General features: G+C 38.9%; 1 long non-coding RNA gene across 1 annotated transcript; it reads left to right on the forward strand.

Moving 5' to 3' along the window:
* Nucleotides 1-1,442: 1,442 nt before the first annotated feature.
* On the forward strand, nucleotides 1,443-11,387 carry LOC140639417 (uncharacterized). Its single transcript, XR_012036145.1, has 3 exons — nucleotides 1,443-1,534; nucleotides 7,561-7,731; nucleotides 10,926-11,387. It is a non-coding gene; the product is annotated as an uncharacterized lncRNA (long non-coding RNA).
* Nucleotides 11,388-25,667: the final 14,280 nt, after the last annotated feature.

A 25,667-nucleotide genomic window follows, 5' to 3' on the forward strand; every position in this document is an offset into this window, starting at 1 on the left:
GGGAAGACAAACAGATGTGGGTTATGTGACCTCAAAAGGTCAGCTTTAAATAACTAGCATCTATAATACCTGACAAATATCCAGGTATTATCATTACAGGCACAGATCTGGGGTCCAGAAGACAGGTAGTTCAGTGATCTTAAAGTATGATCTCTAGACAGCAACATCATGGAAACTTGTTAGAAATGCAAATTCTTGCACTCCATTTTGGATCTAGTGAATCAGAAAATCTGGGAGTGGGGTCCAGAAATTTGTTTTAACAAGCTCTCCAGGTGATTCTGATTCATGCTAAAGTTTGAGAACTACTAGTATATATCTCCAACATTTAGAAGTTTTGTAGAGGGGGATGAGTAAGCAAAGGATCCCAAGGAATGATGAGAGTTGTAGCAAGAAAACTGGGGAAGTGTGGAGTCAGAAGTGAAATGAAGGAGAGGTCAGCTGTGTGGAATGCTTCTCAGAAGCCAAAGTTAGGACTGTAATGCATCCGTTGATTTAACAACATGCATCTTATTGGCGATTGTAGCCAGAACAATTATGAGGGAATGGGGGGGCAAATAGCCTGATGAATGTGGGCTAAGGAATGAGTGGAAGATAGAAAAGCGAGATGGCACATTACACTTTGATAAGCTTGCCTTAGAACAGGAAATGAAAGATGAGTAATAGTTGATGGGGAATGTGGGGTTGAGGTTTTTTTAAATTGTGTTTTTAGCATACATCTAGAAAAGTGCATAAACCACAAGTATATATATATATAGCTCGACTCAGAGAAGTTGGTGAACAAACTCAATTGTTTTTTTTTTTTTAATTTTTATTTATTTATGATAGTCACAGAGAGAGAGAGAGAGAGGCGCAGAGACATAGGCAGAGGGAGAAGCAGGCTCCATGCACCGGGAGCCTGATGTGGGATTCGATCCCGGGTCTCCAGGATCGCGCCCTGGGCCAAAGGCAGGCGCCAAACCGCTGCGCCACCCAGGGATCCCAAACTCAATTGTTTTTAAATCATTTTTAATTATTAGAAAAAACTTTTGAGATATAATGGATATATAGCATTATATTAATTTCAGGTGTTCAATATTTGTATGTATTGCAAAATGATCAACACAGTAAGTCTAGTTAACAGCATCACCATACCAAACTGAATTGTTTTTGATCATGAAAGTGGAGAACAATAAGAATGATAGCCTTTCCTGGGAGCACAGCTGCATTCTACGTCAGCCCAAGCCTGCTCTCCATAGGATGGTTCACCTGAGCCCTTAGCCTGAGCAGTAGCTATCCTTTCTCCAGGCAGCCTGTAAAACTCAGCCAGCTTGTGAGAGTTCAGCTCCAGGGATGGATCCTAACTGGTTTGAATTCATCATAGTGATATCATTCTTCTTGGCAATGATTGGTTCAGTACCTGGTCTTGGCCAATCAGAGCAATTTTTACTGGTAAAGGGTTGGCCAACCAAACCAAGTTGATCCAGTCTGAAGAAAAAGCTTTAACTTAAGGTTCAGACGGTTGAGGTTCACTGTCTTTCACTGGCTGGAGCAGCAGGTGTGTTTCTCTTGTAGCTGCTTATGGGCTTCCTTTCAACAGTGGAGTAAACCAGCTAGAAGACAAAACCTACACACAAAGGAGGGCAGAACAAGAAAATTGTAGAGAAATGGTGCCAAAGCCCTGACTGTATTATGCTCCCAGTTCTTGAAACCTGTGACTTTCCTGCTATAGGAGATAAGTGTGATTATTAATTTGACCTATTTGGTTCAGGTTTTCTGTTGCTTAGAGCTGAAGGTGTCCTAAAACAGCTAGGTATCATTGTTCTTTTGTGTGCTAGATAAGGAAACTAAGACTCAGAGTTGGAATCACTTGTTTTAGATCATGCAACTGGATATTTGAACACATATGGGCTAGATTTTTTTTAAAAAAAGGTTTTATTTATTTATTCATGAGAGACCCATACAGAGACATAGGCAGAAGGAGAATCAGGCTCTCTGCCGGGGTGCCCCATGCAGAACTCAATCCCAGGACTCTGGGATCACGACCTGAGCCAAAGGCAGACCCTCAACTGCAGAGCCACCCAGGCGTCCCAAGATCTCTTAAATATATAAACTCCTGTGCAGTATGGTTCCAGCTAGTCTCTATTTACCAGAAGCACAACAGAAAACAGATTACATCAACAAATAGAGTAAGCAGAGTTTAATAACTAGGCCCTTTACAAACGTGTGAACAGGATTAAATGAAACAAAAAATAGGTAAATGAGGCTCCCCCAGGCTAGCAAGAGACAAGAATCATTTATCCTACTATATTTAAAGAGGCAAGGATGAAGTGAGGAGATGGGAGACTATTAGGGGAAACTGGAGAGGAGTCACCCCCTGGGGCTAAGTTCTTCAGTAGAGGGTTGCAGCCATGACCCAAACTGGCAAGTCAGTGAAGGAACCTGGGTGATAAATATTGTGATTGCTTTCTTTTCTACCCTTCCAGTCTCCTGTAGGCTCCCTTGAGAAGTTAGTGAGCACAGAACTTGGGTGACACAGTCCATAGAACAGGAAATAGAGCCAGAAGAGGGTGCAGAACAGACTTGGATGAGCAAGTGGGAAATATTCTGCAGAAGGAATCTTTTGCTTCCCACCAGCTTCTCAAATTTGCCTAATGTTGCAGATTGGTTAACCTTAGAAGACTGGCTTGCAGGATATTCAGTAAGAAGTGTTGTTTTGTTTTGTTTTGTTTTGTTTTTGTAATCAACATCCATGGAAGAAGAGCAAAGATGGGAGAAGATGAAGTGCAATGCAGTGCCGAAAAAAAGACTCAGCTAAACATGGTGGCTGGGTGGCACTTGGGAACTCTTCCAGGTTTGGGGTAAGGGACTTGGGCCTTCTATAGCCCTATGATGTTCAGCCATTGGATGCAGACTCTGAGTATCCAAATGTGACTGTCAACTCAGACCTTTTGTCAACAACCCTTACAGTGTTTGTATTTCCCTTTCTCAAGTGTACAGTCTCTCAAACCAAGAGCCTACATCCTACATCTCTGGGGAAGGATTGGGGGGGATCACTCCTTGTATACTTGCCATGGGTTCTTCCTTCTGGAGATCTGACTTCTTCATTCAGTGGGTTCTGAGTCTGAAACCTGGCTCAGGTGTGAAGACTGATAAACGAATCATGACTTCCTATTGGGGTAACTGCCTTCAGACTCCTGACTAATCATCTTGGATTTCTTTTATATAGATTGAAAGCACCTTTACTGACTGCCCATCTAGTTCAGCCCTGTAGAAGCTTTTGTCTATTAACCATCTCTATAACCCCCAGCTGGTCAGGTCCCCTTTTTCTGACGCTTCAACCTTGCCACTCAAATTTGTATCCACTTGGCTTCTGGTTAAATGCTAACATATGGCCTTGGTGGTTTTGGAGATTTAACCTGCCCATTGTTGTCAGGCCTGACCCCATTTCTGCATCTCTTATCTGTACTGGCTTATGTAGGAGAGCCACCACCAGACTGCTTAGTGATGTTTTTACCCCTCTCACCAGATATTCCTCATTGCTTTGATATATGGTCTATGCTTCTAGCTCTCCTGTGAAGTAAAATTAGCTGATGGCTTTTTCTGGCTTTACATAAACATCCTTTGGACATAACCATTTCTCTACATCTTTTAGCCTCTTTTTTCCATTGTCTGGCATAGTAAGTCTGCTATTTCTATTTCATTTAGTATGGGCCAACATCTTTTTTGTGCTTCTAGAAGCCATCCTAGCTGTGTATATCACTTTCAAAGGTCTTTGTTAGAGTGTTAAATCTGAAAGTTCATTCTCCCATGATACGGCATTATGTTTTATCCACCTGGGTCCAGCACACCCAGAATCCAGTATTTTTCTTTAAGATTTTATTTATTCATGAGAGACAGAGAGAGAGAGAGCAGAGACCTAGGCAGATGGAGAAGCAGGCTCCCCTTGAGGAGCCCGATGTGGGACTTGATCCCAGGATCTCAGGATCATGCCCTAAGTTGAAGGCAGGCACTCAACTGCTGAGCCACCTAGGTGTCCCAGAATCTGGTCTTTCTTATACTCTTCTGGAGGTTCCATGTAGCTACTTTGGGGTATTGTTCCTCTTAGCATGTCTCCAAATGAGTTGTGCTGTGATTTAACCATAATTATTGGTCAAGTGGCCATATGGGAAAGTGGCCACTTAGCAGACGACATATTCCTTTGTATGGGTGAGATTGCTGCATGATCTTCAGGCAAAAGAAGGTTAGCCCTTCATTGGGAGGATTGGGCCATTTCCATAGACTTAGAGAGTTTAGGCAGGCTAGTGATTCAAAATTTTTGAGTCTATCAACCTAGATGTCTGCACCTCATATGTGGGCATCCTATTCCCTTTCGAAAAAGGGCCTGACTGGCACAGGTGATCTTCCATGGTTGGGAGAAACTTTGTTCCTAGGGAGTGTTCACAGCTCCCTCCTACTGAGGAGATAAGAACCACTTTATTCCATACTAAGGGAGTACTCTGCTTTTTAATTGCCAGTTTATTCATCTCAGCTTTTTATTTTCTTTATCCAGAGCATCAACAGATGGCGACAGCAACCCTGTTCCACTGTCCTAACAGTTACTGCTTTCTCCAAATTGAGCTAATGCATTCTCTTCTACCAGTTCTTGTTTACCACCTGTAAAAATTTCAACAATTGCACTGTTTCATGTGCCCGGGACTATATGTGCTGCTCCTGTCATTAGTGATGGGTCCTCTTTGCCATCAGGTTGACAAAGCTTGATAGAAAATGGGATATTCTTGATAATCCTCCTGCCATCAGGTTTTTAGGAAGCAGAAGGGGAAGTTAAGCCTCAATATAGAGACAATAAAGCCTCTGCTGACCCCACAGGGACCTCTGAGGCTGATATGTCCCTTGTCCTAAATTGTAGTTAATCGGTCTTTGGCTTTGGGCTGCCCCAGAAGGAGGTCTGATTTGTAGATGAAGCGGCTTTGTTCACTCAGTTCAGATCTTCAGAGTATTGGCTGCTGCACTCATAGAAGCTGAGGAAATAAGTCCATTATTTGTTTTCAGCTTTGAGTTATAATCAACATATAACATTGTGAAAGTTTAAAGTGTGTGGTGTGTTAATCTGATATGTATATATTGCAAAATGATTACTACCATAGCATTAGCTAATACCTCCATCACATCACATAATTACCATTTTTTTGTGGTTAGAACATTTAAGATCCCTTAGCAACTTTCAAGTATATAATACAATATTAACTATAATCATCGTGCTGAACATTAGGTCCTCAGAACTTATTCATCTTATTAGGTGGAAATTTGGACCCTTTGACCATCCTTTCATTCTTTTCCTTTAATTGATATATAGTTGACATACAATATTCTATTTCTTTCAGGTGTACATCATAGTTTGATATTTTTAATATATTATGAAATAATCCCCATGATCAATGTAGTTACCATCTGTCACCATACAAAGTTATCCCAATATTATTCACTATATTCTCTATGCTATGCATTACATCCCATGACTGACTGACTTTAGAGCTGGAAGTTTGTGCTTTTTAATCCTTTCACCTATTTTGCCCCCCATATCTCTTGCCCCTGTGATAAACAAGTTTGTTACCTGATATGAGTGTGTTTGTTTTGATCGTTTTGTATTTAGATTCTACATGTCATTTTCTTTAGATAAACACTCAGAAGTGGAATTGATTGATCATATATTTTTATTTTAATTTTTTGAGGAACCCATAGTGGTTGCACCAATTTACATTACTACCAGTGGCGTATGAGTGTTCTTGGTGTTTCATTCTCTCTCTCTCTCTCTCTTTTAAAAGATTTTATTCATTCATTCATGAGATGCAGAGAGAGAGAGACAGAGACATAGGCAGAGGGAGAAGCAGGCTCCCTGCAGGGAACCTGATGCCAGACTTGATCCCAGGACCCGAGATCACGACCTGAGCCAAAGGCAGACACTCAATCACCGAGCCACCCAGGTGTCCAGGAGTGTTTCATTCTTGAAGGAGGATGTGGGTTGTCTGTCAGAACATGCTTCATATTCAAGTATGACTAGCTCTCAAGGTAAAGAAGCTTAGGCTAGGATGAAAAATACCTTGGAATGTAAGCAACATGAGGGCAATAATTTTTGTACATTTTGTGCATTTCTGTCTTCCTGGCACCTAGAACACTGCCTGGCCTGGAGCTTTGGCTCCAGGAGTAATTGTTTCTTTTTTATATATAAATTTATTTTTTATTGATGTTCAATTTGTCAACATATAGAATAATACCCAGTGCTCATCCCGTCAAGTGCCCACCTCAGTGCCCAACACCCAATCACCCCCACCCCCCGCCCACCTCCCCTTCCATCACCCCTAGTTCGTTTCCCAGAGTTAGGAGTCTTTCATGTTCTGTCTCCCTTTCTGATATTTCCCACTCCAGGAGTAATTGTTGAATGACGCTGGTCACTCTTAGATTCCAACAGAGTATGCAGTGTGCCTTCCCACTGCTCTAGGCATAACTGTTTCTTCTAAATAAGATATCATGTTTTCTTTTTTTTGATATTTTTTCATTGCCATAAGCTAGTCATCAGTTTCAATCCATTATGTATTGATGTTAGTGAGTTAGTATTTATCAACTGATGTTAAAATGGAAAAAATCTAGTATTTTCCCCCCTGTTTTCTGAGACTTGGTTGACTGATTCCTCATGTTATTTTTGACTCAGATTTTTTAAAGTCACTGGACAACTTAAAATTCATTTGTATTTATGTGGTTAAATTTTCTTTTATTTCTTAAAGGTAGTGATGTGACCAAAATTAAAAATCTAACTTTTGTTTTAGGTTTAAAATATTTGACTTCTTCAGATTTTTTTTATGGGTGGAATAGCCAAATAGTAACACTCATTTACCATAAGGAGAGGACAAATACACAAACTGACCTAGAATATCTTTCCATTAGACATTGTGAACAAATAATGAAATGTAAGGAGCTAACATTCCTTAGGAAGCAATATTTAAAAAGAAATATTTTCACAAATATCTATCATTAACAAGAATCACATCCGTTTACCTCCCATTTTTTCCTTTACATCGAGAATAGATGTAGCTAGAAACATATGAATATGAATTACACAAATATATAACTTAGAGTCAGTTTATGTTCAGACAACTTGCACAGATTTATAGACTTAAGTTCTTTTGAAATATCAGTAATTCATATTACTCATCTTGTCAGCTCTTGACCTGTAGATTTAAATGTCTTTAATGGATACCAAAATTCATAAATATCACAGTCTCACTATAGAGTAAACTTCCAAATGATGATTTTAATAATACAGTAATAGCATCTGATAGTTAAGTGTTTTTTATGTGCCACACATTATGCTAAATACAGTGTCATCATCCTCCATAGTGCTTACAGGCATCATCACTCCAGAGCACTCATTCCTAGCCCCATATCCCCTACCAGTGGTACAGGTACTTGGTCTTTAGGGCTACTGTTCTTCACTGTTATTAACTTGCTGAATTCACTGACAATGACAACTAATAACAGTCATGAAAAGTGCCTTCTAATTCTAAAGGTTTTACTCTTTCACATCAGGTGAATTCATTTGGCCAGTTCTATGAAACTGATGTCCATCAAGATTCATCCAAAAAAAGAAATAGGAAAACATTGAAGATGGTCACACAATTCGTAGTTGCCTGGAGATTCTGCTCTCTTGTTCTTTTGGATCGCTAAACATGGCTTGCCTTGAACATTCTATTATTGAAGGTAAGAAGGTTTTGTCAAGCAGTTTTGGTCCAGACATTCCTTCTTCTGTGTGATATCTTTTTCATTTCCCGGGTTGACAGAAGCACTTGCCTAAGCTCTTGGTAATACCTCCCTCCCTCTCCTCTCTTCATACAAACACACACACACACACACACACACACACACACACACATGATCTCCATGACAGGAATGATTTTCTTTGTAAAATGGAATTAACTGTAAAGTGTGCATTAGGTTTTGAACTACATAAGAGTGTGTTCTGGATCGTTTAATGCTCCCCAGCACTTTTCCCAGTAACTTGTACAGTCATTGGTTGAATGAGTAAATGCAAGAACAGATAAAAGCTCAGAATATGAGGACTGAATGGATATTTAGGCAAAAATAGCCATCTCGGGATTAAAATGTTGGGCATGTGGCTTAGTTATGAGTGCACACAAGCTGGATACACCATCAATAAACTTCTTTCCCCATTCCAGGAAGGACTGCTTACAGCCTTTTGTCACTTGGCTCTCTGGATTGGAATAGGAATCTTTTTTCCAGTAGTTCACATAAATAGGATACCAAATAGTTGGTCCCTCTGTAATCAGTGACCTCCCCAGTTGGCTGACTGAATGAATGTCATTGTAAACTTTGAAATGCCCCCATATTGTAGAATTCATTTGCCACCAGCTGTTGAAGAGAGCAGAAAACTTCTTACTTTCTAGTGCCCCTTTACATAGAATATATTCTTCTATTTTTAGGTTCCTGTAATAGCCATATGCCTATTCTTTCCCTTCTATTAAACACATGCTCACTAGAAGAAACAACTTATGCTGACCGTTCAGGCCTTTGAATTGGATGGCTTTCAAAGGAAAATCAGTATAGATCATTTCTCTAATCCCTCATATGATTAGGTTATCCCTACTCTATAAATTTCCTTTAAATAAGAGGCAATAACTAGAAGATGAGAAAGAACAGGACATTGGAAAGAAAGTTTTAAAAATGGATTCAAGTAGAATAAACCTTGGGAAACCTAACAGGGTCACATCTTTCTCAATATGGTGTCACAGTAGGAAGCCTGGCAGGAGATAATAATTTAGTGGATGTACCAATTAATAAGATGGAGAGGAAAAGTTAATAAAGTTCTTCCATTGAAATATTTTCTCCTCTCATCTTTTTTCTGTGTTCTCTGAAAGAAACAATGTTGCATCTGATATTCTGAATTTCCCTTTGTCTTAATTTGTAACAACCACATTGTGACATGTAGCATCTCAGTGCTGATGTGTAGGTGCTAAAGGGCAGTTTTTGAATAGTTCATCTGTGATGTGCAGGACAGTTATTCAGGTGATTAACTAGACTCTATTCAGGTCAGAAAAGAAATACTAGCCTGAGATTTCCTTGGTCCTTGTCACAGGTCAAGAGTATTCACCAACCAAGTTTGATTGAGCAATTCATTAGTGGATACTGTCTACCTTGTACTATAAAATTGGAAATTCTTGCCCAGTCAAAACTGATATACTGAGTTTTTCCTTTTTCTGCATTAATTTAAATGAACATAAAGTAGGATGACCTGTCCTCTCAATGCCACATCAGCTCCTCTGTATGATAACTCAGAGTCTGGCATTTCCCCCACTTTACTAGTAATTGCCTTCGTTAGAAACATTGCTAGGGCCATGAAAAATATATTCTAATATAAAATTTAATAAAAATAAATCAAAATTCAGGGCGAAGGGAATAAAGTGGTAGGTGACTCTTTGACAACTATTATAGGGATAACATCAAGATAATTGGTAATGAAAAATTTGTCATCCTGTTTCCAGTGAGCTGCGAAGGGGCTAATGACTTTATTTTGTGTAAAAACTAGCGTCTGCACAAAGTGTCAAGCCATTAATATTGAGTCTGAAACTATGGAGTTGATGTTTTTAGGCACCACTTTTAATCTTGTGTCATTCTGATGACCAATTTCTAGGACGATCATTGGATCATTAAGGTTTGTTTATCAGTCTCATAGCCTAAACATTGCATTTGGGGCATAAAAATAGCCAACAAAAAGCAAGTGTAACAAATCATGTACCAAAACAAGAATGCACTTGTTTTAGGTATCTTTTTAAAGATTATTTTAAATTTGGGATTTTATGAAGACCAAATAAGTGATGGATTGAGATTGAAAGAGACCTTGGAAAGATTAGTACCCATTTTGCTAACAGATTTATTTAAATACACCCTGAAGAGACCTTATAAATCACACAGCTACAACTACAATATGATCCTTCCTTATTAAGCTCTGGGGAAAACCCGTGCCCAGAGGAAATGTCTCATTCCTGGTTCTGTGTGCATCTCCTTCCTTTCATGTCATGGCTATTCTGTTCCTGCCCTGATTCTCTCCTGCTTTGCCTTCTGATCACTCAAATCCAACAGGTCACCTGCTGTGATCAGTGCAGCTTACCAATTCCAGAGTGTTCTTAGTTTCTCTTTCTGCAAATGTTCAAGGCTTAAACTTTAAATTCAGTTTTTACTAACTGCATTTTTGTCTGTATTGGGACATAAAACTGGGGGTTTCAAGGTACCATTTCTTTGATTAGATAAAATGCTTATTTTAGCTGCTACTGCTTGTAAAATATATATGTTGCAGAAGTGGACAGGCTTTATAGTCTCTGTTTTTTGGAAAAGGAGGAAATGACTTTCAGCCAGAGTACCTCTCAAATGTTGCAAGCCTGACAATGGAGTTTGTTTCACTCTATCAGTTTCCCCATACTGACATCAGGAGTTAAAGTGAATCATTTGCTACTTTATGGGGTTTTGTTTTTTAACCAGTTTATGTATCTTACGTTTGTGATTCACCAACTCTCAAGAAAAAGACCTGTTAAGAGGAAAGTGGTAGACAGTAGTGTGGAAGTTGTTCTAGTCCACAGACTGCACTACACTGACAACTACTGTGGGCTCCAGCCTCCACTTGGACACTGGTTAAGATAAAGTCCTTGAACCCTCAATAGAAGTTGTAATTTCTTCTCTGGTTATGTGAATATAGATACATGACAGAATGGGTGTAATGGAAGCACAAGCGTATAGTCATTTACATGCACAATTGAGGGCTTACTGTGCACCAGACACTGTTCTAACTGCTTGATCTGTTTTAATTCCTCTAATTCTCTGAATACGTCCATTGGAATCATAATATTAATTCATCCCCCTAACACTTTTTTCTCTTAATGGAGGAGAGGAAGAGGAGAAGGAGAGAGAAAATCTGAAGCCGACTCCATGCCCAGTGCCAGAACCAGATGCAGGGCTCCATCCCATGACCATGAGATCTTGACCAGAGCTGAAACCAAGAGTCCTGGTCTGTATTCAGCTGAGCCACCCGGGTGCCCCATGCCCCCTTACACTTTCAAAGTGTCCTTCACTCTGAGCTAGGTCATATTATAATTTTATAAGAGAGGGAGCAGGCACAGAGAAGTTAAATCATATGCCTAAAGCTACATAATTACTAAAAGTTAAAGCCTTGATTGGAACCCAAACAGTCAAATTCAAGTTCATGCCTTAAAGACTACCCTGTTTGTCTTTGCAGTACAATTTGGGAAGCCTAATTTTGCCCCAGCATCAACAGTTGAGGTAAAAAACAAAACGAAATAAAAAACCAGCAAAACCCCCAAAACCAAAACTTTATGTGATACCTTATTTTGCTGTTTAATTAATTCATAAATGTTATGTTCACTTTGTATTTCTGGTTGTTCTTCCTCCTCCTCTGAGTCCTTTAATATATAAACACACTTGGAAAGCATTTAATACTGTACTTTAGAAATAACTTCAGAAATTCAGTTTTCCCCTCTTATTCTGAGAGTATGGAATATATGGATATGATAGAAATAGTGGAAAAGGAAGAAGTCATAAGGAAAGTAGAAGCAATAAGTAAGTAGGAATAAGGATAAGCCCTACTTTCTATATTTTTCTAGGATTATTTCTGCATGCCACTTTCCTTGTTTTGTATTAGAATGGACAGAGAAATGACTAAGAATATGCATCTTTCTTGGGAAATACGAATTTCAACATCTTTTTAAAAAATCTTTTTGAAGCTACAAAGATGTTTGAGATAATCTTTGCCTCTGTCCCTTAGTGATATAAACTCATCAAGGGCAGGAGTCTTATCTTAATCTTTCTGAATCCCCTATGGCTTGGGGTGCAGCAGGTTCACAGTAAATAGTTGTTGAATAAATGCTTAAGATGATAGGATCACCTCCTCTCTGAGTAAGTTAAGTCTTGAGTTCCTGGAAACCTACTGAAGCAATCCAATGTCTTGAGCCTGGCTCCTGTCCTCTTCTTAGCAGGGACTCCTATTTACCAGCAGGTGGCAGCAAACCTTCCTTTTCTCTCCTGGTTGGGGTGGAAGTGTCTCAGCCAAATTCTGTAGTTTGGATGTGTCCTGCCTTTCCCATGATGCCTTTTGGATCTAGTTTACTAAGAAATTCATCTCTATAAAAATTATCTTCAACTAGTTCCCCTTGAAAAAGAAATTAGGTTTTGATAGAAGGAATCAAATCTGATTGAAAATGAGCCACCCAACCTTGCCAATTGTCCTAAGTTCTGTGTGCTGGCGATAGCAGACACTTTGGGAGATGCCATAGAAGAGGAAACTGTGGACAGAGTCCTCACTGGGAAAGCACTGGTTCTGCAGATAGACCACTGCCTCCACTGCCTATTAAAAATCTATCCTGCAGGGAGGGCAACTGGGAGATAGGATAGGGTGACCATTCATTGGGTGATCTAGCACAGCTTTATATCTGACGTTTCAACATATTTATGCTCCTCTACATTGTTTAAGTGTCCTTATTTGAATGATAAATGTTACGGTTACAAGTGGCATAATGTCCTGAGATAGGTCATCAGCTAAGAGTGAGATGGGAGTCAGACTCCAGGACTTGAGAGGTAGATAAAGAGAGGTTGGGAAGGAAGCAGAGATTCCTGAATAGAGGAGAACTTTGGGCCTGGGGAAAACTGTGTTTGTTTCCTTGCCTTCCATAGTTGGAGTGTTTGTAGCAAAATTGTGAAGGAGGTTGTACTTTTGCCCTGTCCTACAACATGCTTTACAGCTCCTATTTCTTTCTCCTGAGGATATCCTGGGTAGCTACATTTCAAGTTTAAGGAATGTGCTTTGAAGTGGGAGAGATCCAGCCATCAAGTGGCCTTAAGGGAAGGACTCTCCTGACACTGCTTTCCCATAGTAAGCTGACCATGCATCCTACAGATGGGCAGCTGTGTGTGTGTGTGTGTGTGTGTGTGTGTGTGTGTGTGGTGGGTCACATGGACAGGGGTTTATTTTTGCAGGACCGTGAGCTAGCTTTAACACTCCAGTCATCCATGGAAGGTGATGTGGTTCTGTGAGGTGCTGTAGAATTGGATTTAAGAGGGTCCACTTTGCATATGGAGTAGAGTGACTTGAATTTAGACTCTGCCACTTGTTAGTTGTATGAATATAGATAAGTAACTCCTTAGTGTTACTAAGAATGGGGTTAGTAATGTTCACATTAGCCCAGTGCTTTACACTTGATAATATTGAATAAATTAGTTATTGTTAAAGCTGATTACATAGGAAAACTAAAATAAATGATGAAATGATGTGATTATTTTTGTGTGTGATATCAAGGGTTTTATACATATTTATAACTTTACTTTTTAAAGGCATCTAGTCCTTAATTAGTTCCATAATTTTTTTTTAAGATTTTATTTATTTATTCAGGAGACAGGCAGAGACATACAGGCAGAGGGAGAAGCAGACTTCCCACAGGGATCCCCATGTGGGACTGGATCTTGGAACTCTGGGATTATACCCTGAGCAGAAGGCAGATACTCAACCGCTGAGCCACCCAGGTGTCCCAGTTGCATAATTGAAGACTCTTTTTTCCAGTTTTGAGATATCATTGCCATACAGTATAAGTTTAAGGAGCATAACATAATCATGTGACTTAAATTTTAAAATAATTAGCACAATAAGTTTAGTTAACACCCAAAATCTTATATAGATACAAAAAACCCTTTTCCCCCCTTGTGATGAGAACTCTTAGAATTTACTCTCAACACTGTTATAAGGTGTATATAAAAGTTAAGTGTCGTCTTCATGTAGTACATTACACCTCTGTACTAATAACCATACAACTTGGGGAATATAAAAAAGTAGTGAAAGGGATTATAGGGGAAAGGAGAGAAAATGAGTAGGAAAAATCAGAGAGGGTGACAAAACATGAGAGAGTCCTAACTCTGGGAAACAAACAAGGGGTAGTAGAAGAGGATGTCGGCAGGGTGATGGAGTGATTGGGTGATGGGCACTGAGGAGGCACTTGACGAGAGGAGCACTGGGTGTTTTACTGTATGTTGGAAAATTGAACTTCAATAAAAAAATATACATATAAAAAACCCTTACAACTGTAAGCTGAGTGGTTCAGTCAGTTAAGGATCTGCCTTCTGCTCAGGTCATGATCCCAGGGTCCTGAGAGAGAGCCCCTCCTTAGGCTCTCTGCTCAGTGGGGAGCCTGCTTCTCCCTCTGCCCCTCTCCCTGCTCATGCTTTCTTTCTCTCTAAAATAAATAAAATCTTTTTTTAAAAAAAGAAGAAATTCCAGTTAACATACAGTGTAATATTAGTTGCAGGCGTAACTTAGTGATTTATGTGATTTAGTGATTCAACACTTAAATACAGTACCTAGTGCTCACCATAACAAGTGTACTCCTTAATCCCCATTTTAAAATTAAGAAAAAAAAGGGGAGAATGGTGCGGTGGGGGTGGGGTGTGGAGGGGGAAGCTGCAGCTCTTAGTGTGATTTGATATTAGTAGAATGCAGAGATGCTGAATCAGGGCCTGGACCTGGACTCCCTGCAGTCCAAGGCAGGCAGGCTTTTAACTAGCACTAGAGTCTAGTCCTTGAATAGTTACTTTCTGTAGATCGGAAGTTGTTTGCCCAAGGTATTGATTCTTACGCTGTGATGTTGACCAGCCAGCCCTCTAAAGGCTTTGCAAGAGAGATTTAAACTTGGGTGTTTAATGAGCTGAAGAATTTCTGCCAGAAATGCTTTTCTACTAGAAGATCCATCTTCCTTTGAAGATAGTAGTTTTTTTTCCCCCATTTTACCAGAAAGATCTGATTTGCCAAAACCCAGTAAATTGAGGCAAAAAGGTGAGACTTTCTGCCTTCAAGATTAATGAAACCAGAGCTTGGTGTGTGCACAAATCCTTCTGATCCCAGAGGCCTACAGAATAAAATGGAACAGCCTCCCTATTTGGGGCAATATTTTAATTCTCACCAAAGGCCAGAATGAGACCTTTAGAGACACAGAGGTCTGAAAAGAATTATGGTACCCACCCCTGACTGTCATGTAGTTCAATAACAATAAAAAAATTCTAAATCAAAATGTAAGTGTAAGAAAGTTAAGATAAACAGTTATAATTTCCTATGACTCTTGATAATTTTTTTGAAATATAAATTCTTTAATTCTTCATCTTCCTCTTTCTCCCTTTGCCCTCACTTTGCTGTTGCACTGCCTGGTGTGTGTTCCTAGTCTACCTATTTGGTAACTTCCTTACCTCCTGCCCAGAGAGTGGCATTTGTCCTGTATGGTACTTGGGTCACCTGCATCAGATCACATGGGGAGCTCAATAAATAAAGATTCCAGAGGAGTTCACACCCTTCCCAGACCTAACTCATCAAAATATCTGGGAGTGGAAACTGTTTCTTAATGAGGTCCCCAGGTGATGATTGAAACTGAAATAAAACTTAAGAAGCACACTTAGAATACTTAGAGTGTCATAGTCCTACAGCTTATAATTACTGGGGAAGTTCTTTTAAAAAAATAGGTAAATGATTATTCAGGGGAAAGGTCATGACTGGGAAGGATGTGAAAGGGCATGTTATAGTGCTGTTAGTGTTTTGCCAATCTAGCTACTGATTTTAGGACCAATTACAGATGAAATTTTCATCTGTAGAATTTACCACCCTGTACTTACGATGCATGTACCTTTCTGTGTGAATGTTAAACTTCAGTAAAAAGCAACACGAAACAAAAATACAGATGGTCTCTCACAGCTTCTGCTTATTTAAGTAGCCTGGATGAGGCCTCTAGAATGTCTTGATGGAACGCTCCATTATGATTCTGTTGAGAATTACATACTAGACCAGTGCAGTTCAATAGTAATATAAGCCACAACTGTATCTTAATTTTTTCTAGTAGCCACATTAAAAAAGTGAAACAGGTGAAATTAGTTAAAAATTTTTAACTCAAAATCTAAATGTCACTTAAAAATGTAAGCACTACAAAAATTGAGGTATTTTGTATTTTGTTTTCCACATTGGATCTTTGAAATTTAGTGTATAGTTTATACTTGCTGCACATCTCAGTTTGAGCTAGCTACATTTCAGGTGCTCAATAGCCACATGTGGCCAGTGATGACTGTATTGTGTAACAAAGTTTAGATAGTCTCTCTCTCCCTTAATCTGGAAATGCTGGAACGAAGATGTTTCAAGCAACCCATTTTGCTTATAATTCCAGACAGCACTGATGCCTAGAGCCTTCTCATAAAATCTTCCTTCATGAATTCTTTTGTCACTCCCTTACTCCTTCCCTTCTCCATTGCTCCCACTTAGTTCAGCCTTTCCCAACCCATGACTCTATCATAGGCTCTTAAGAAATTTCTTCCTACCTCTACTTCTCTCCTTTGTAAACAAATTTGCTATAAATGTTCCATTGCTGTTACAACATAATTTTCACCATTACACATTCCTCTGGACCATAACACTTCCAAGGATATAACCAACAAATTGCAAATTAGAAGAGTTTAACATTCATAAATATTAATGATAACATGTATTATACTTTTACAGAGTAGATTGCCACAATGCATGTATTTTGCATATCTACTCACCCTGTGAGATAGGTACTATTATGCTTATTTTATAGGTGATAAAATGAAACGTATGAAAGCTACATGATAAGAAAAGCAGTAAGAGGCAGTGCTGGTCTCAAATCCAACTGGCTCTACATTCCAAGCTCCCCTACATCATACTTTCTTGGACCATCTGATCCTGTATTCTACAACGCATAACAGAAAACCTATAATTGTTCACCCCTAACAGATCTAGTGTTAGTTGATCAACCACTAATAATGGACATTGCATTAGGAGAAGTCCATTCTGTTATAGCTGATTTTTCGAGAGCTATGTCATTTCCGTTCAAATCCTGCAGCCTAGTTCTCAAAGTTCTTCATAATCTGGCTTTAAGCTTCATTTTCAGTCATATCTCCTACTTCTCCAACCACATGGCATGTTTTACACTCTCATCTACGTTCTGTCATTCCCTCACCAAAACCATTCACTTTGACTGGCTTCTTGTTGCTTCCCCTTAGCACAGAATTCTACTCATCTTCCAAAGACAAGCTGTGAGCCCTGTCTACAGAAGGGTACTTTTTCCTCTGAATCTGGTACCATGTTGGCTCTTCCCTATTACTGGTTACATGAATTGCTCTTGTATTTATTTTTTTCATGCTCACAGTAGAGGATTTAATTCCTCCAAGATTTAATGGTAATCCCTTTCATGTTCACCTACAGGCTGGGACCTTAGATAAAATTTTGATAGGCTAGTCATATTTACCATTAAGTAGTCTCATTAATGTGTCTACATTTGTTCCCTAAATGAGGCCACCCAAAACTATGCTTGAATCATTGGTCTGCAGCTGAGTAATGGAGTTGAGGTTGAAAGCATCTGAAGAGATTGAGACCTGACACACATTTTTCTTAAAATTTTTTTTATTGGAATTCAATTTGCCAACATTTAGCATAACACCCAGTGCTCATCCCAAGTGCCCCCCTCAGTGCCCATCACCCAGTCACCCCAACCCTGCCCACCTCCCTTTCCACTACCCCTTGTTCATTTCCCAGAGTTAGGCTGACACAGATTTTGGTGTTGGATGCCTGCACAGATTACTGACAAGTCGTTGTGTACCATGGGTAGTGTGTTACACAAGGGAGCTTGTTGAATGGTTGTCATGAGTGACCAAATCACGTTTGATGAGATCAATAAGTAATAAGTGTGCTCCAGGAATAGCTCCTTTGTCTGAGAGAATCTTCATCACAGCAATTAGAAACCGGATTTGCCCTAGCTCTTTAGGGAAAATACAGCAATCATGAAGTTTGTTATACCTGAGCAGATAACTGGTTCACTTGACACAGACTGCCTCTGAAAATAGTGCTTTTACTTTTATTTTTTTACTTTTACTTCAGAGGGAAGTGGGAATCACTTTTTTCTTTTTCGAAGAAAAAATTGAGAACCTTTTTTGATTAGCTATTTATGCTCTTTCTCTCCATGTAACTAAGACATATTAAATTAAATCTTTACTCTGCACTGGCATGAGGAACCTTCATAGGGCATACTGAAAATACATGCTGATGTGGAAACTGAGTCTTAGAGGGACTCATGGAGGACTCATTTATCTTGCAAGTGACTCATTTGCGTTTCAGAGGAGGACCTTGAGATTGAGAGAATGTGGCAGGAGGGGTGAGTGTGCTTACCCTGTCTGGAGCCAACAGAAGAAAAAGTAGGAATACCTAGAGCTTGAACACTCTGCCTGGCTTCCCTACCTGATAGAGCAAGAACAAAGAGGGACTTTTTGTAGCATTTACCTTGCTGTTGAAAGAAGAAAGACACACAAACCAACTGGAAAACATTAATGAACATACAATGTACTTACCACCAAGACAGGCAACTCGCAGGCACGCCTAGGAAAATAAAAGTCATGCTACATTTTGAAAGTGTGATTACTCGCAAATTTTGCATTGCACAGACTAAGAACTCAGACTCTGGAAGAAATCATCATAACCACAATTGTAATAGCTGACATTCATCGGACATATCATGTGCCAAACACCACTCAAAACACTACTGAAATTAATTAAATCTTGCAACAACTCTGACACAAGCAGTATCATTTTCTGGATGATGAAAATTGAATGATATAAATAGAGAAGTTACACACCAAGTCAGTAACAATATCAGAATCTGAATCCAGGAGGTCTGACTCCAGAGCCAGCACTCCTAAACCCTGCATTTAACTATCTCTCGTGATCCTAATTTTAATCCAGTTTTGCTATTTATTATTTACATGTTACCAGCATCTGAAATCATATTGGAACAGGTGTCAATGTACTTACACAACATCACAGAATTTCACAGCAGACAATTGTGGTTATGATGATTTCTTCCAGAGTCTGGGTTTAGTCTGTGCAATGCAAAATTTGCGAGGAATCACACTTTCAAGATGCCGCATGACTTTTATTTTCCTAGGCGTGCCTGCGAGTTGCCTGTCTTGGTGGTAAGTACATTGTATGCTCATTAATGTTTTCCAGTTGGTTTGTGTGTCTTTCTTCTTTCAACAGCAAGGTAAATGCTACAAACTCCCAAGGTTTGTATTAGCACACATGAAGAACCTCCCATCTCTTGGTGGGCCCTGGCTCATTTACAAGTCTACCAACAAGAAGACTTACTTATATGCTGCATATTGTTTGCTTATACAGATTTCCCTTCACCCTTCTCCATACTGTTTTTTGCCTGAGGAGGCTGACTCCCACATCTTCTCTCTTCTAGTTAGGTTCAGCCAAAGGGTGAAGTACAGGGAGGCAACAGAGGCAGAGAGCGAGGGAGAAGTTACAGTATTTATCCTTCCCACTCCTTTTGGCTGGACTGCAGTCTGATAGGAGCTGCACGACTGTATGAAATGCCACAATTCCTTTCACGTGGCTCTTCTATGACTTCTTCCTGCAGTCCAATGGCACCTTCAGATCTAGAAGACTCCTCAGTGTTGCTTGTTCTATGTACTGTCCCCTGCTTGTTCCCTGAAATCTTGTCACATCATAGTATTGTTCCTTGATTGAGCGTCAACTCCTGTTGAGTACACTTTTTCCTAGTTGGTGCACATTAAGAGGGTTGATGTCTCCCTACCGACTTACTGGTAGGAAGTCTCTGGAACATTTTTACCTGATCCTACAACCCTGAGCTTCAGGTTTAGCCCTTTCCAAGTCTAGCTCCACAGGATATGGAGAGTACTGCTTGAAGAGCAGGACAGAAATTTACTAGATGGTTAAACACTATTATCTTCTGTGTAAAGCTGAATAGGGAAATAGAGAAGGGAAGCAGTAAGTTTGAGGTAGCTGAGTGGATTTGGTTGAACAAAAGGGAAAAAGAGAACTGAATGGATTTGGTTGAATAAATGACTTTTAGAACACTCTGGGTTATAAAGGAACTTCTCAACATGAATTCTGGTGTATTGAGGAAATATTCAGTGACCTTGGATGAGAGATCCAGAGTAAAATGTCTGGGCTGGGCTAGTGGTGGTGTGCTGGTGGTCATGGTGAAGTCATTGAGCTCATGGCCAAGGGGAAGATTGGAGGGAGAGGCATGGCAATGGTTACCACTGGGAGGGATGGGGACGTAAGTGCTCTAGACCTGGCTGCTTTTGATAGATCCTTTGCAGAAACTTCTTGTTGGATGAGAAAGTTTGAAAGGCTTGGGGGCTTTAATTAGATAACATTTACCAGAAGGCAATGTATAACATTGGTATCCATGGACAAAAGGGTAAGGATTTGTAAGAACTTGACTTTGGCTGGCACCTGAGAGATAAGGAAACATAAATCCTTCAGTCAGATGCTTTTATGGAAACCACTTTCCTTGATGGATTAGTTTATGTAAAGAGCTCCAGTGAAGAACAGCGTTAGAAATCTCTGCCTGAGTTTGATTTTACAGTTAGAATTTTATTAAGTGATTCAAGGGTAAACTGGCCCAAGCACGATGTACTTGTGAGGTTGAAGTTACATACGGTTTATTCAACTTCTGCAATTTTCCAATGTGGGGTCTGTATTTCAAACCGTGAAATTAAATCTCTCTTCCTCTGTTTATAGTGGTCTCTGGACTCCACCACTAGAATTAGCACCATGGTTCCCATGGCAACTAATGTATTTGTAACATGGGGAGAAAGGAAAGAGACTAAATAGAAAATGACAGGGCTACACCTGAAAAATAGGAATTAATTATGGATGTGAACATAGGGTCATAACATGAGTGGTTGAGAAAAGGGTATTACGCATATAAGGTCTTTGGTTTAAGACTTTTGTGACTCACCCACTACCATATTACTTTTGGTTGACTCAGCTACCTCAGACTTGCTGCTAGTCTTCTCTTTCCTCCTCTGCCCCTCTCTTGTCAACTTCAGTAGAGAAAATTATAAGAGCCGGATTGCTCCAGGAAAGTGCTTATCTCTTCAGAGTGCGTTGTATAAGATCTCCCCAAAGTCATATGGACCCAATGTTACTTTACAAACAGGAGCTCCAGACTTAGGCTGTTCATAGTCTGTATCTGGTTTCTTATAACTTTATTTTGTCTCTTTCAGGAATAGAAAGAGGAGGTTTCTGTTCAGAGGAGGGTTTTTGTATTTATTAAATTTGCCAGCTGCTTTCTCCCTTAGTCTTATCCCAAACATATGTGAAGACCAGACAATAAGAGCTTACCACTACTGATAAGGGCATTCTAAAAAAAACACATATCCTTTATTCCAAAGATCTATGATATAATCAGGTCTTAACCCAAGCTTCAGAATCAACCAACAAAGTAGGGAAAGCTGACTCAATGATTTTATGCTTATTCTGTGTCAACCTGTTTTTCCTACTATGTCAACATCTATTAATCTGAGATTTAACAGCTTCCCTTTTCTTCCAAGGTGTATTAACATCTGCTGACTCAGCCTGTACATTTTCTTCAGTCCTTCTAGCATAAAATTCCCTAATCTTTAGTAATCAAGAGCAAGTAAAATTTCCAAACCAATCTGGGGACTGACGTAGGGTTGCTAGCTTTTCAGTTGGCAAAATTAGGACATCAAAAGGAAAATCAACCACTTTCTAATTCCACACATTATAAAAACCTTTTTTATACTAAAGTTGGAAGGACTAAGCTTGGAATAAAGAATAATTATTCTGAGGAGGCAGCTTGACTCAACACATGCCCATGTACACTCACACCTGCTCTCACATACACATGCACTCACATGTACACATGCACGTCTGGTTTTTTTTTTTTTCATTTTGTTATGTGCCTGAGAAGCCTTGTTATGAAGCATCAATAGACCAAATTTCTCTGTTTGGAATATTTCATCATGCCTTCTTAACCATGGTCCTGATAAAATAGTTCACTTTGCTTCAATCAGTTTTGAAAATGCCTTATTTGTGAGAAAATCCAAAATAAAATTCAAAATAACTGCTTTATTTATTACCATAACCCTTAATTCTTTTTAAAAATTTGTTCAATTCCAGTATAATTAGTGTATAGTAATAAATTAGTTTCCAGTTGTACAGTATAGTGATTCAAGAATTTTATACATTACTCAGTTCTCATCATGGTAAGTATACTCTTAATCCCCTTCATCTATTTCACCCATTCCCTCATCAACCTCCTGATAACCATCTGTTTTCTATAGTTCAGAATCTGTTTGTTTCTTTTGTTTGATCATGTTTTCTTAAATTCCACACAGTTATACATGGTATGTCTTTCTCTGAATTATTTCACTTAGCATTATACGTCCTAGATCTATTCATGTTGTTGCAAAAAGCAAGATTTCATTTTTTTACGGCTTAGTAATATTCCATAGGGTACACACATGGCACTTCTTCTTATCCATCTGTTAATGGACATGTGGGTTGCTTCTATATTTTCGCTGTTGTAAATAATGTCATAAACATAGGGGTACATATATCTTTTTTAAAATTTTTATTTATTTATGATAGTCACATAGAGAGAGAGAGAGAGGCAGAGACACAGGCAGAGGGAGAAGCAGGCTCCATGCACCGGGAGCCCGACGTGGGATTCGATCCCGGGTCTCCAGGATCGTGCCCTGGGCCAAAGGCAGGCGCCAAACCGCTGCGCCACCCAGGGATCCCCATATATCTTTTTAAAATAGTGTTTTCATTTCTTTAGGTAAATACCCTGTAGTGGAATTACTGGGTCATGTGGTTATTTTTAATTTTTGAAGGAATCTCCATGCTGTTTTTGCACAGTGACTGCAACAGTTTGCAGTCCCACCAAATAGTACAGAAGGGGTCCTTTTCCCTCACATCCTCTCCAACACTTGTTTCTTGTGTTGTGATTTTAGCCATTCTAACAGGTATGAGGTGATATGTCATTGTGGTTTTGATTTGCATTTCCCTGATGATGAGGAGTATTGAATGTCTTTTCATGTGTGTGGTAGCCATCTGTATGTCTCCTTGGAGAAATGTCTATTCATGTCTTCTGCCTATTTATTAATTGGATTATTATTATTATTGTTATTTTTGGTGTTGAGTTATATAAGCTCTTGATATACTTTGGATACTAACTCTTTATCGGATATATCATTTGCAAATATCTTCTCCCATTCAATAAGTTGTTTTTTAGTTTTGTTGTTACCTTTGTGCAGGAGCTTTTTTATTTTGATGTAATCCCAATAATTTAATTTTGCTTTTGTTATCCTTGCCTCAGGAGACATACTTAGAAAAATGTTGCTACAGCTGATGTCAGATAAATTACTGCCTGTGCTCTCTTCTAGGATTTTTTTATGGTTTCAGGTCTCACATTTAGATCCTTAACTCATTTAAAAAAATATTTCATTTATTTATTCATGAGAAACATACAGAGAGAGGCAGAGACACAGGCAGAGAGAGAAGCAGGCTCCCTGTGGGGAGCCTAATGCGATACTTGATCCCAGGACCCTGGGATCATGCCCTGAACCAAAGGCAGAAGCACAACCACTGAGCCACCCAGGTGCTCTGATCCTTAACCCATTTTGAATTTATGTTTGTGTATGGTTTAAGAAAGTGGTCTAGTTTTATTCTTTTGCATGTAACTCTCCACATCATTTGTTGAAGAGACTATTCTTTGCCCATTGGATATTCTTGTCATCTTTGTTCTAAATTAATTGACCATATAATCATGAGTTTATTTATGGACCCTCTATGCTGTTGTGTGGATCGATGTATCATTTTTTGTGCCAATACTGTACTGTTTTGAGTATTATAGGTTTGTAGGCTATCTTGATATCTGGGATTGTGATACCTTAAATTTGGTACACTTTTTTTTTTTTTTTTTACAGATAACTATTTGAGGTCTGTTGTGGCTACAAATGCTAGGGTGGTTTGTTCTAGTTTTGTGAAAAATGTGGTTGGCATTTTGATAGGGATTGAGTTAAATCAGTAGATTGCTTTGGGTAGTATGGACATTTTATTCTTTCAATCCATGAGCATGGAATATCTTTCCATTTGTTTGTCTCATCTTGAATTTCTTTCATCATTGTTTTATAGTTTTCAGAGTACAGGTCTTTCACCTCATTGATTAAGTTTATTCCTAGGTATTTTATTATTCTTGGTGAAATTATAAATGGAATTGTTATTTCTTAATTTATCTTTCTGCTACTTCATTATTAGTATATAGAAGTGCAACAGATTTCTGCACATTGATTTGTTTCCTGTGACATTACTGAATTCATTTATCAGTTCTAGTTTTTTGGTGTAGTCTTCAGGGTTTTCTATATATAGTATCATGTCATTTGAAAATAGTGAAAGTTTTACTTCTTCCTTACCAATATGGATGCCTGTCATTTCCTGTCTGATTACTGTGGCTAGGAGTTCAGTACTGTGTTGCATAAAAATAGTGGGATTGGACATCCTTCTCTTGTTCTTGATCTTGGGGAAAAGCTCAGTTTTTCATCGAGTATGATGTTAGTTGTGGGTTTCTCACTAAGTTTTTTATTATGTTGAAGTATGTTCCCTCTAAACCTACTTGTTGAGGGTGTTTTTTAAAAATCATGAATGGATGGCATACTTTGTCAAATGCTTTTTTTCTGTCTATATTGAGATGATCATATATAACTTTTAATTCCTAACATGGTAAATGCCTGGCATATGTTAGGGAATCAAAAAATTCTTATTGAATATGTGAATGATTAATGACTAAGCTTTGTCCAGTTTCTTCTCCCTAGCTTTGTTTGTCCAGTTTGCGACTTAGTGGTTTGGTTTATCTGTGACTTCCTCTAGGACCTATTGATATGGGCAAAAAAGCAGATTAAGAAGAAATTAATTTCTCCTTCAATTGAGGACTGTGCTGCATCTTGTGTTAAAGGGTGTTTTAGTCTATTTGGGATGCTATAACAATGTACCACAGACTGGGTGGCTTATAAACAAGATAATTTTGTTTCTTAGAGTTCTGGAGGCTTGGAAGTTTGAGATCAGGTGCCAGCATGTTGGATGAGGGCCCTCTTGTAGATCACAGATGTCTGGTAGCTTTACCTGGTAGAGAGGGTTAGGGACCTCTCTATAGCCATTTTTATAAGGTACTACTGGTACCATATGTGAGGGCTCCCTTCTCATAACCTAATCATCCCCCATCTACTAACACCATTACATTGGCATTAGGATTCCAGCATGTGAATTTGGAGGTGGGGGAACATCTATTCAGACCACAGCAATTGGGAATACATTCATTCGGCAGATTCAAGCCACCGTAGGTAATATATCCACACTTCACTACCACCTCTGATTGGCACATATCAGACTCAGTTTCCAAATGTGGCAGCTAATCTGAGTTTGATTTATTTATATTCTGTCACACATGACTCAAGTTTTAAAGTGAATAATCTATTAGAATAACAGATATGAACAAATTGCATGATATGGATCAAATTGCTGAGCCATTTTCTAGTCCACTGTATTTTCAGTGAAGAAAATTATAAATCCAGCCTAATTTTGCTCTTACTTGACTGTTTAATTAACTAACTTTTACAAATGATTTAGCATTTAGTTTTTCAGAGTTGTTTTTTGTTTCCCCTTAGGTTAACGATTCTAAATTGCTCTAAAATGTTTTAGTCCATTTTAAAATCCTATTCATAGTTTTTTTGGTTTTAACTTCATG

Source organism: Canis lupus, chromosome 9 (genome assembly GCF_048164855.1).
Source record: "Canis lupus baileyi chromosome 9, mCanLup2.hap1, whole genome shotgun sequence".
Taxonomy (NCBI): Eukaryota; Metazoa; Chordata; class Mammalia; order Carnivora; family Canidae; genus Canis; species Canis lupus.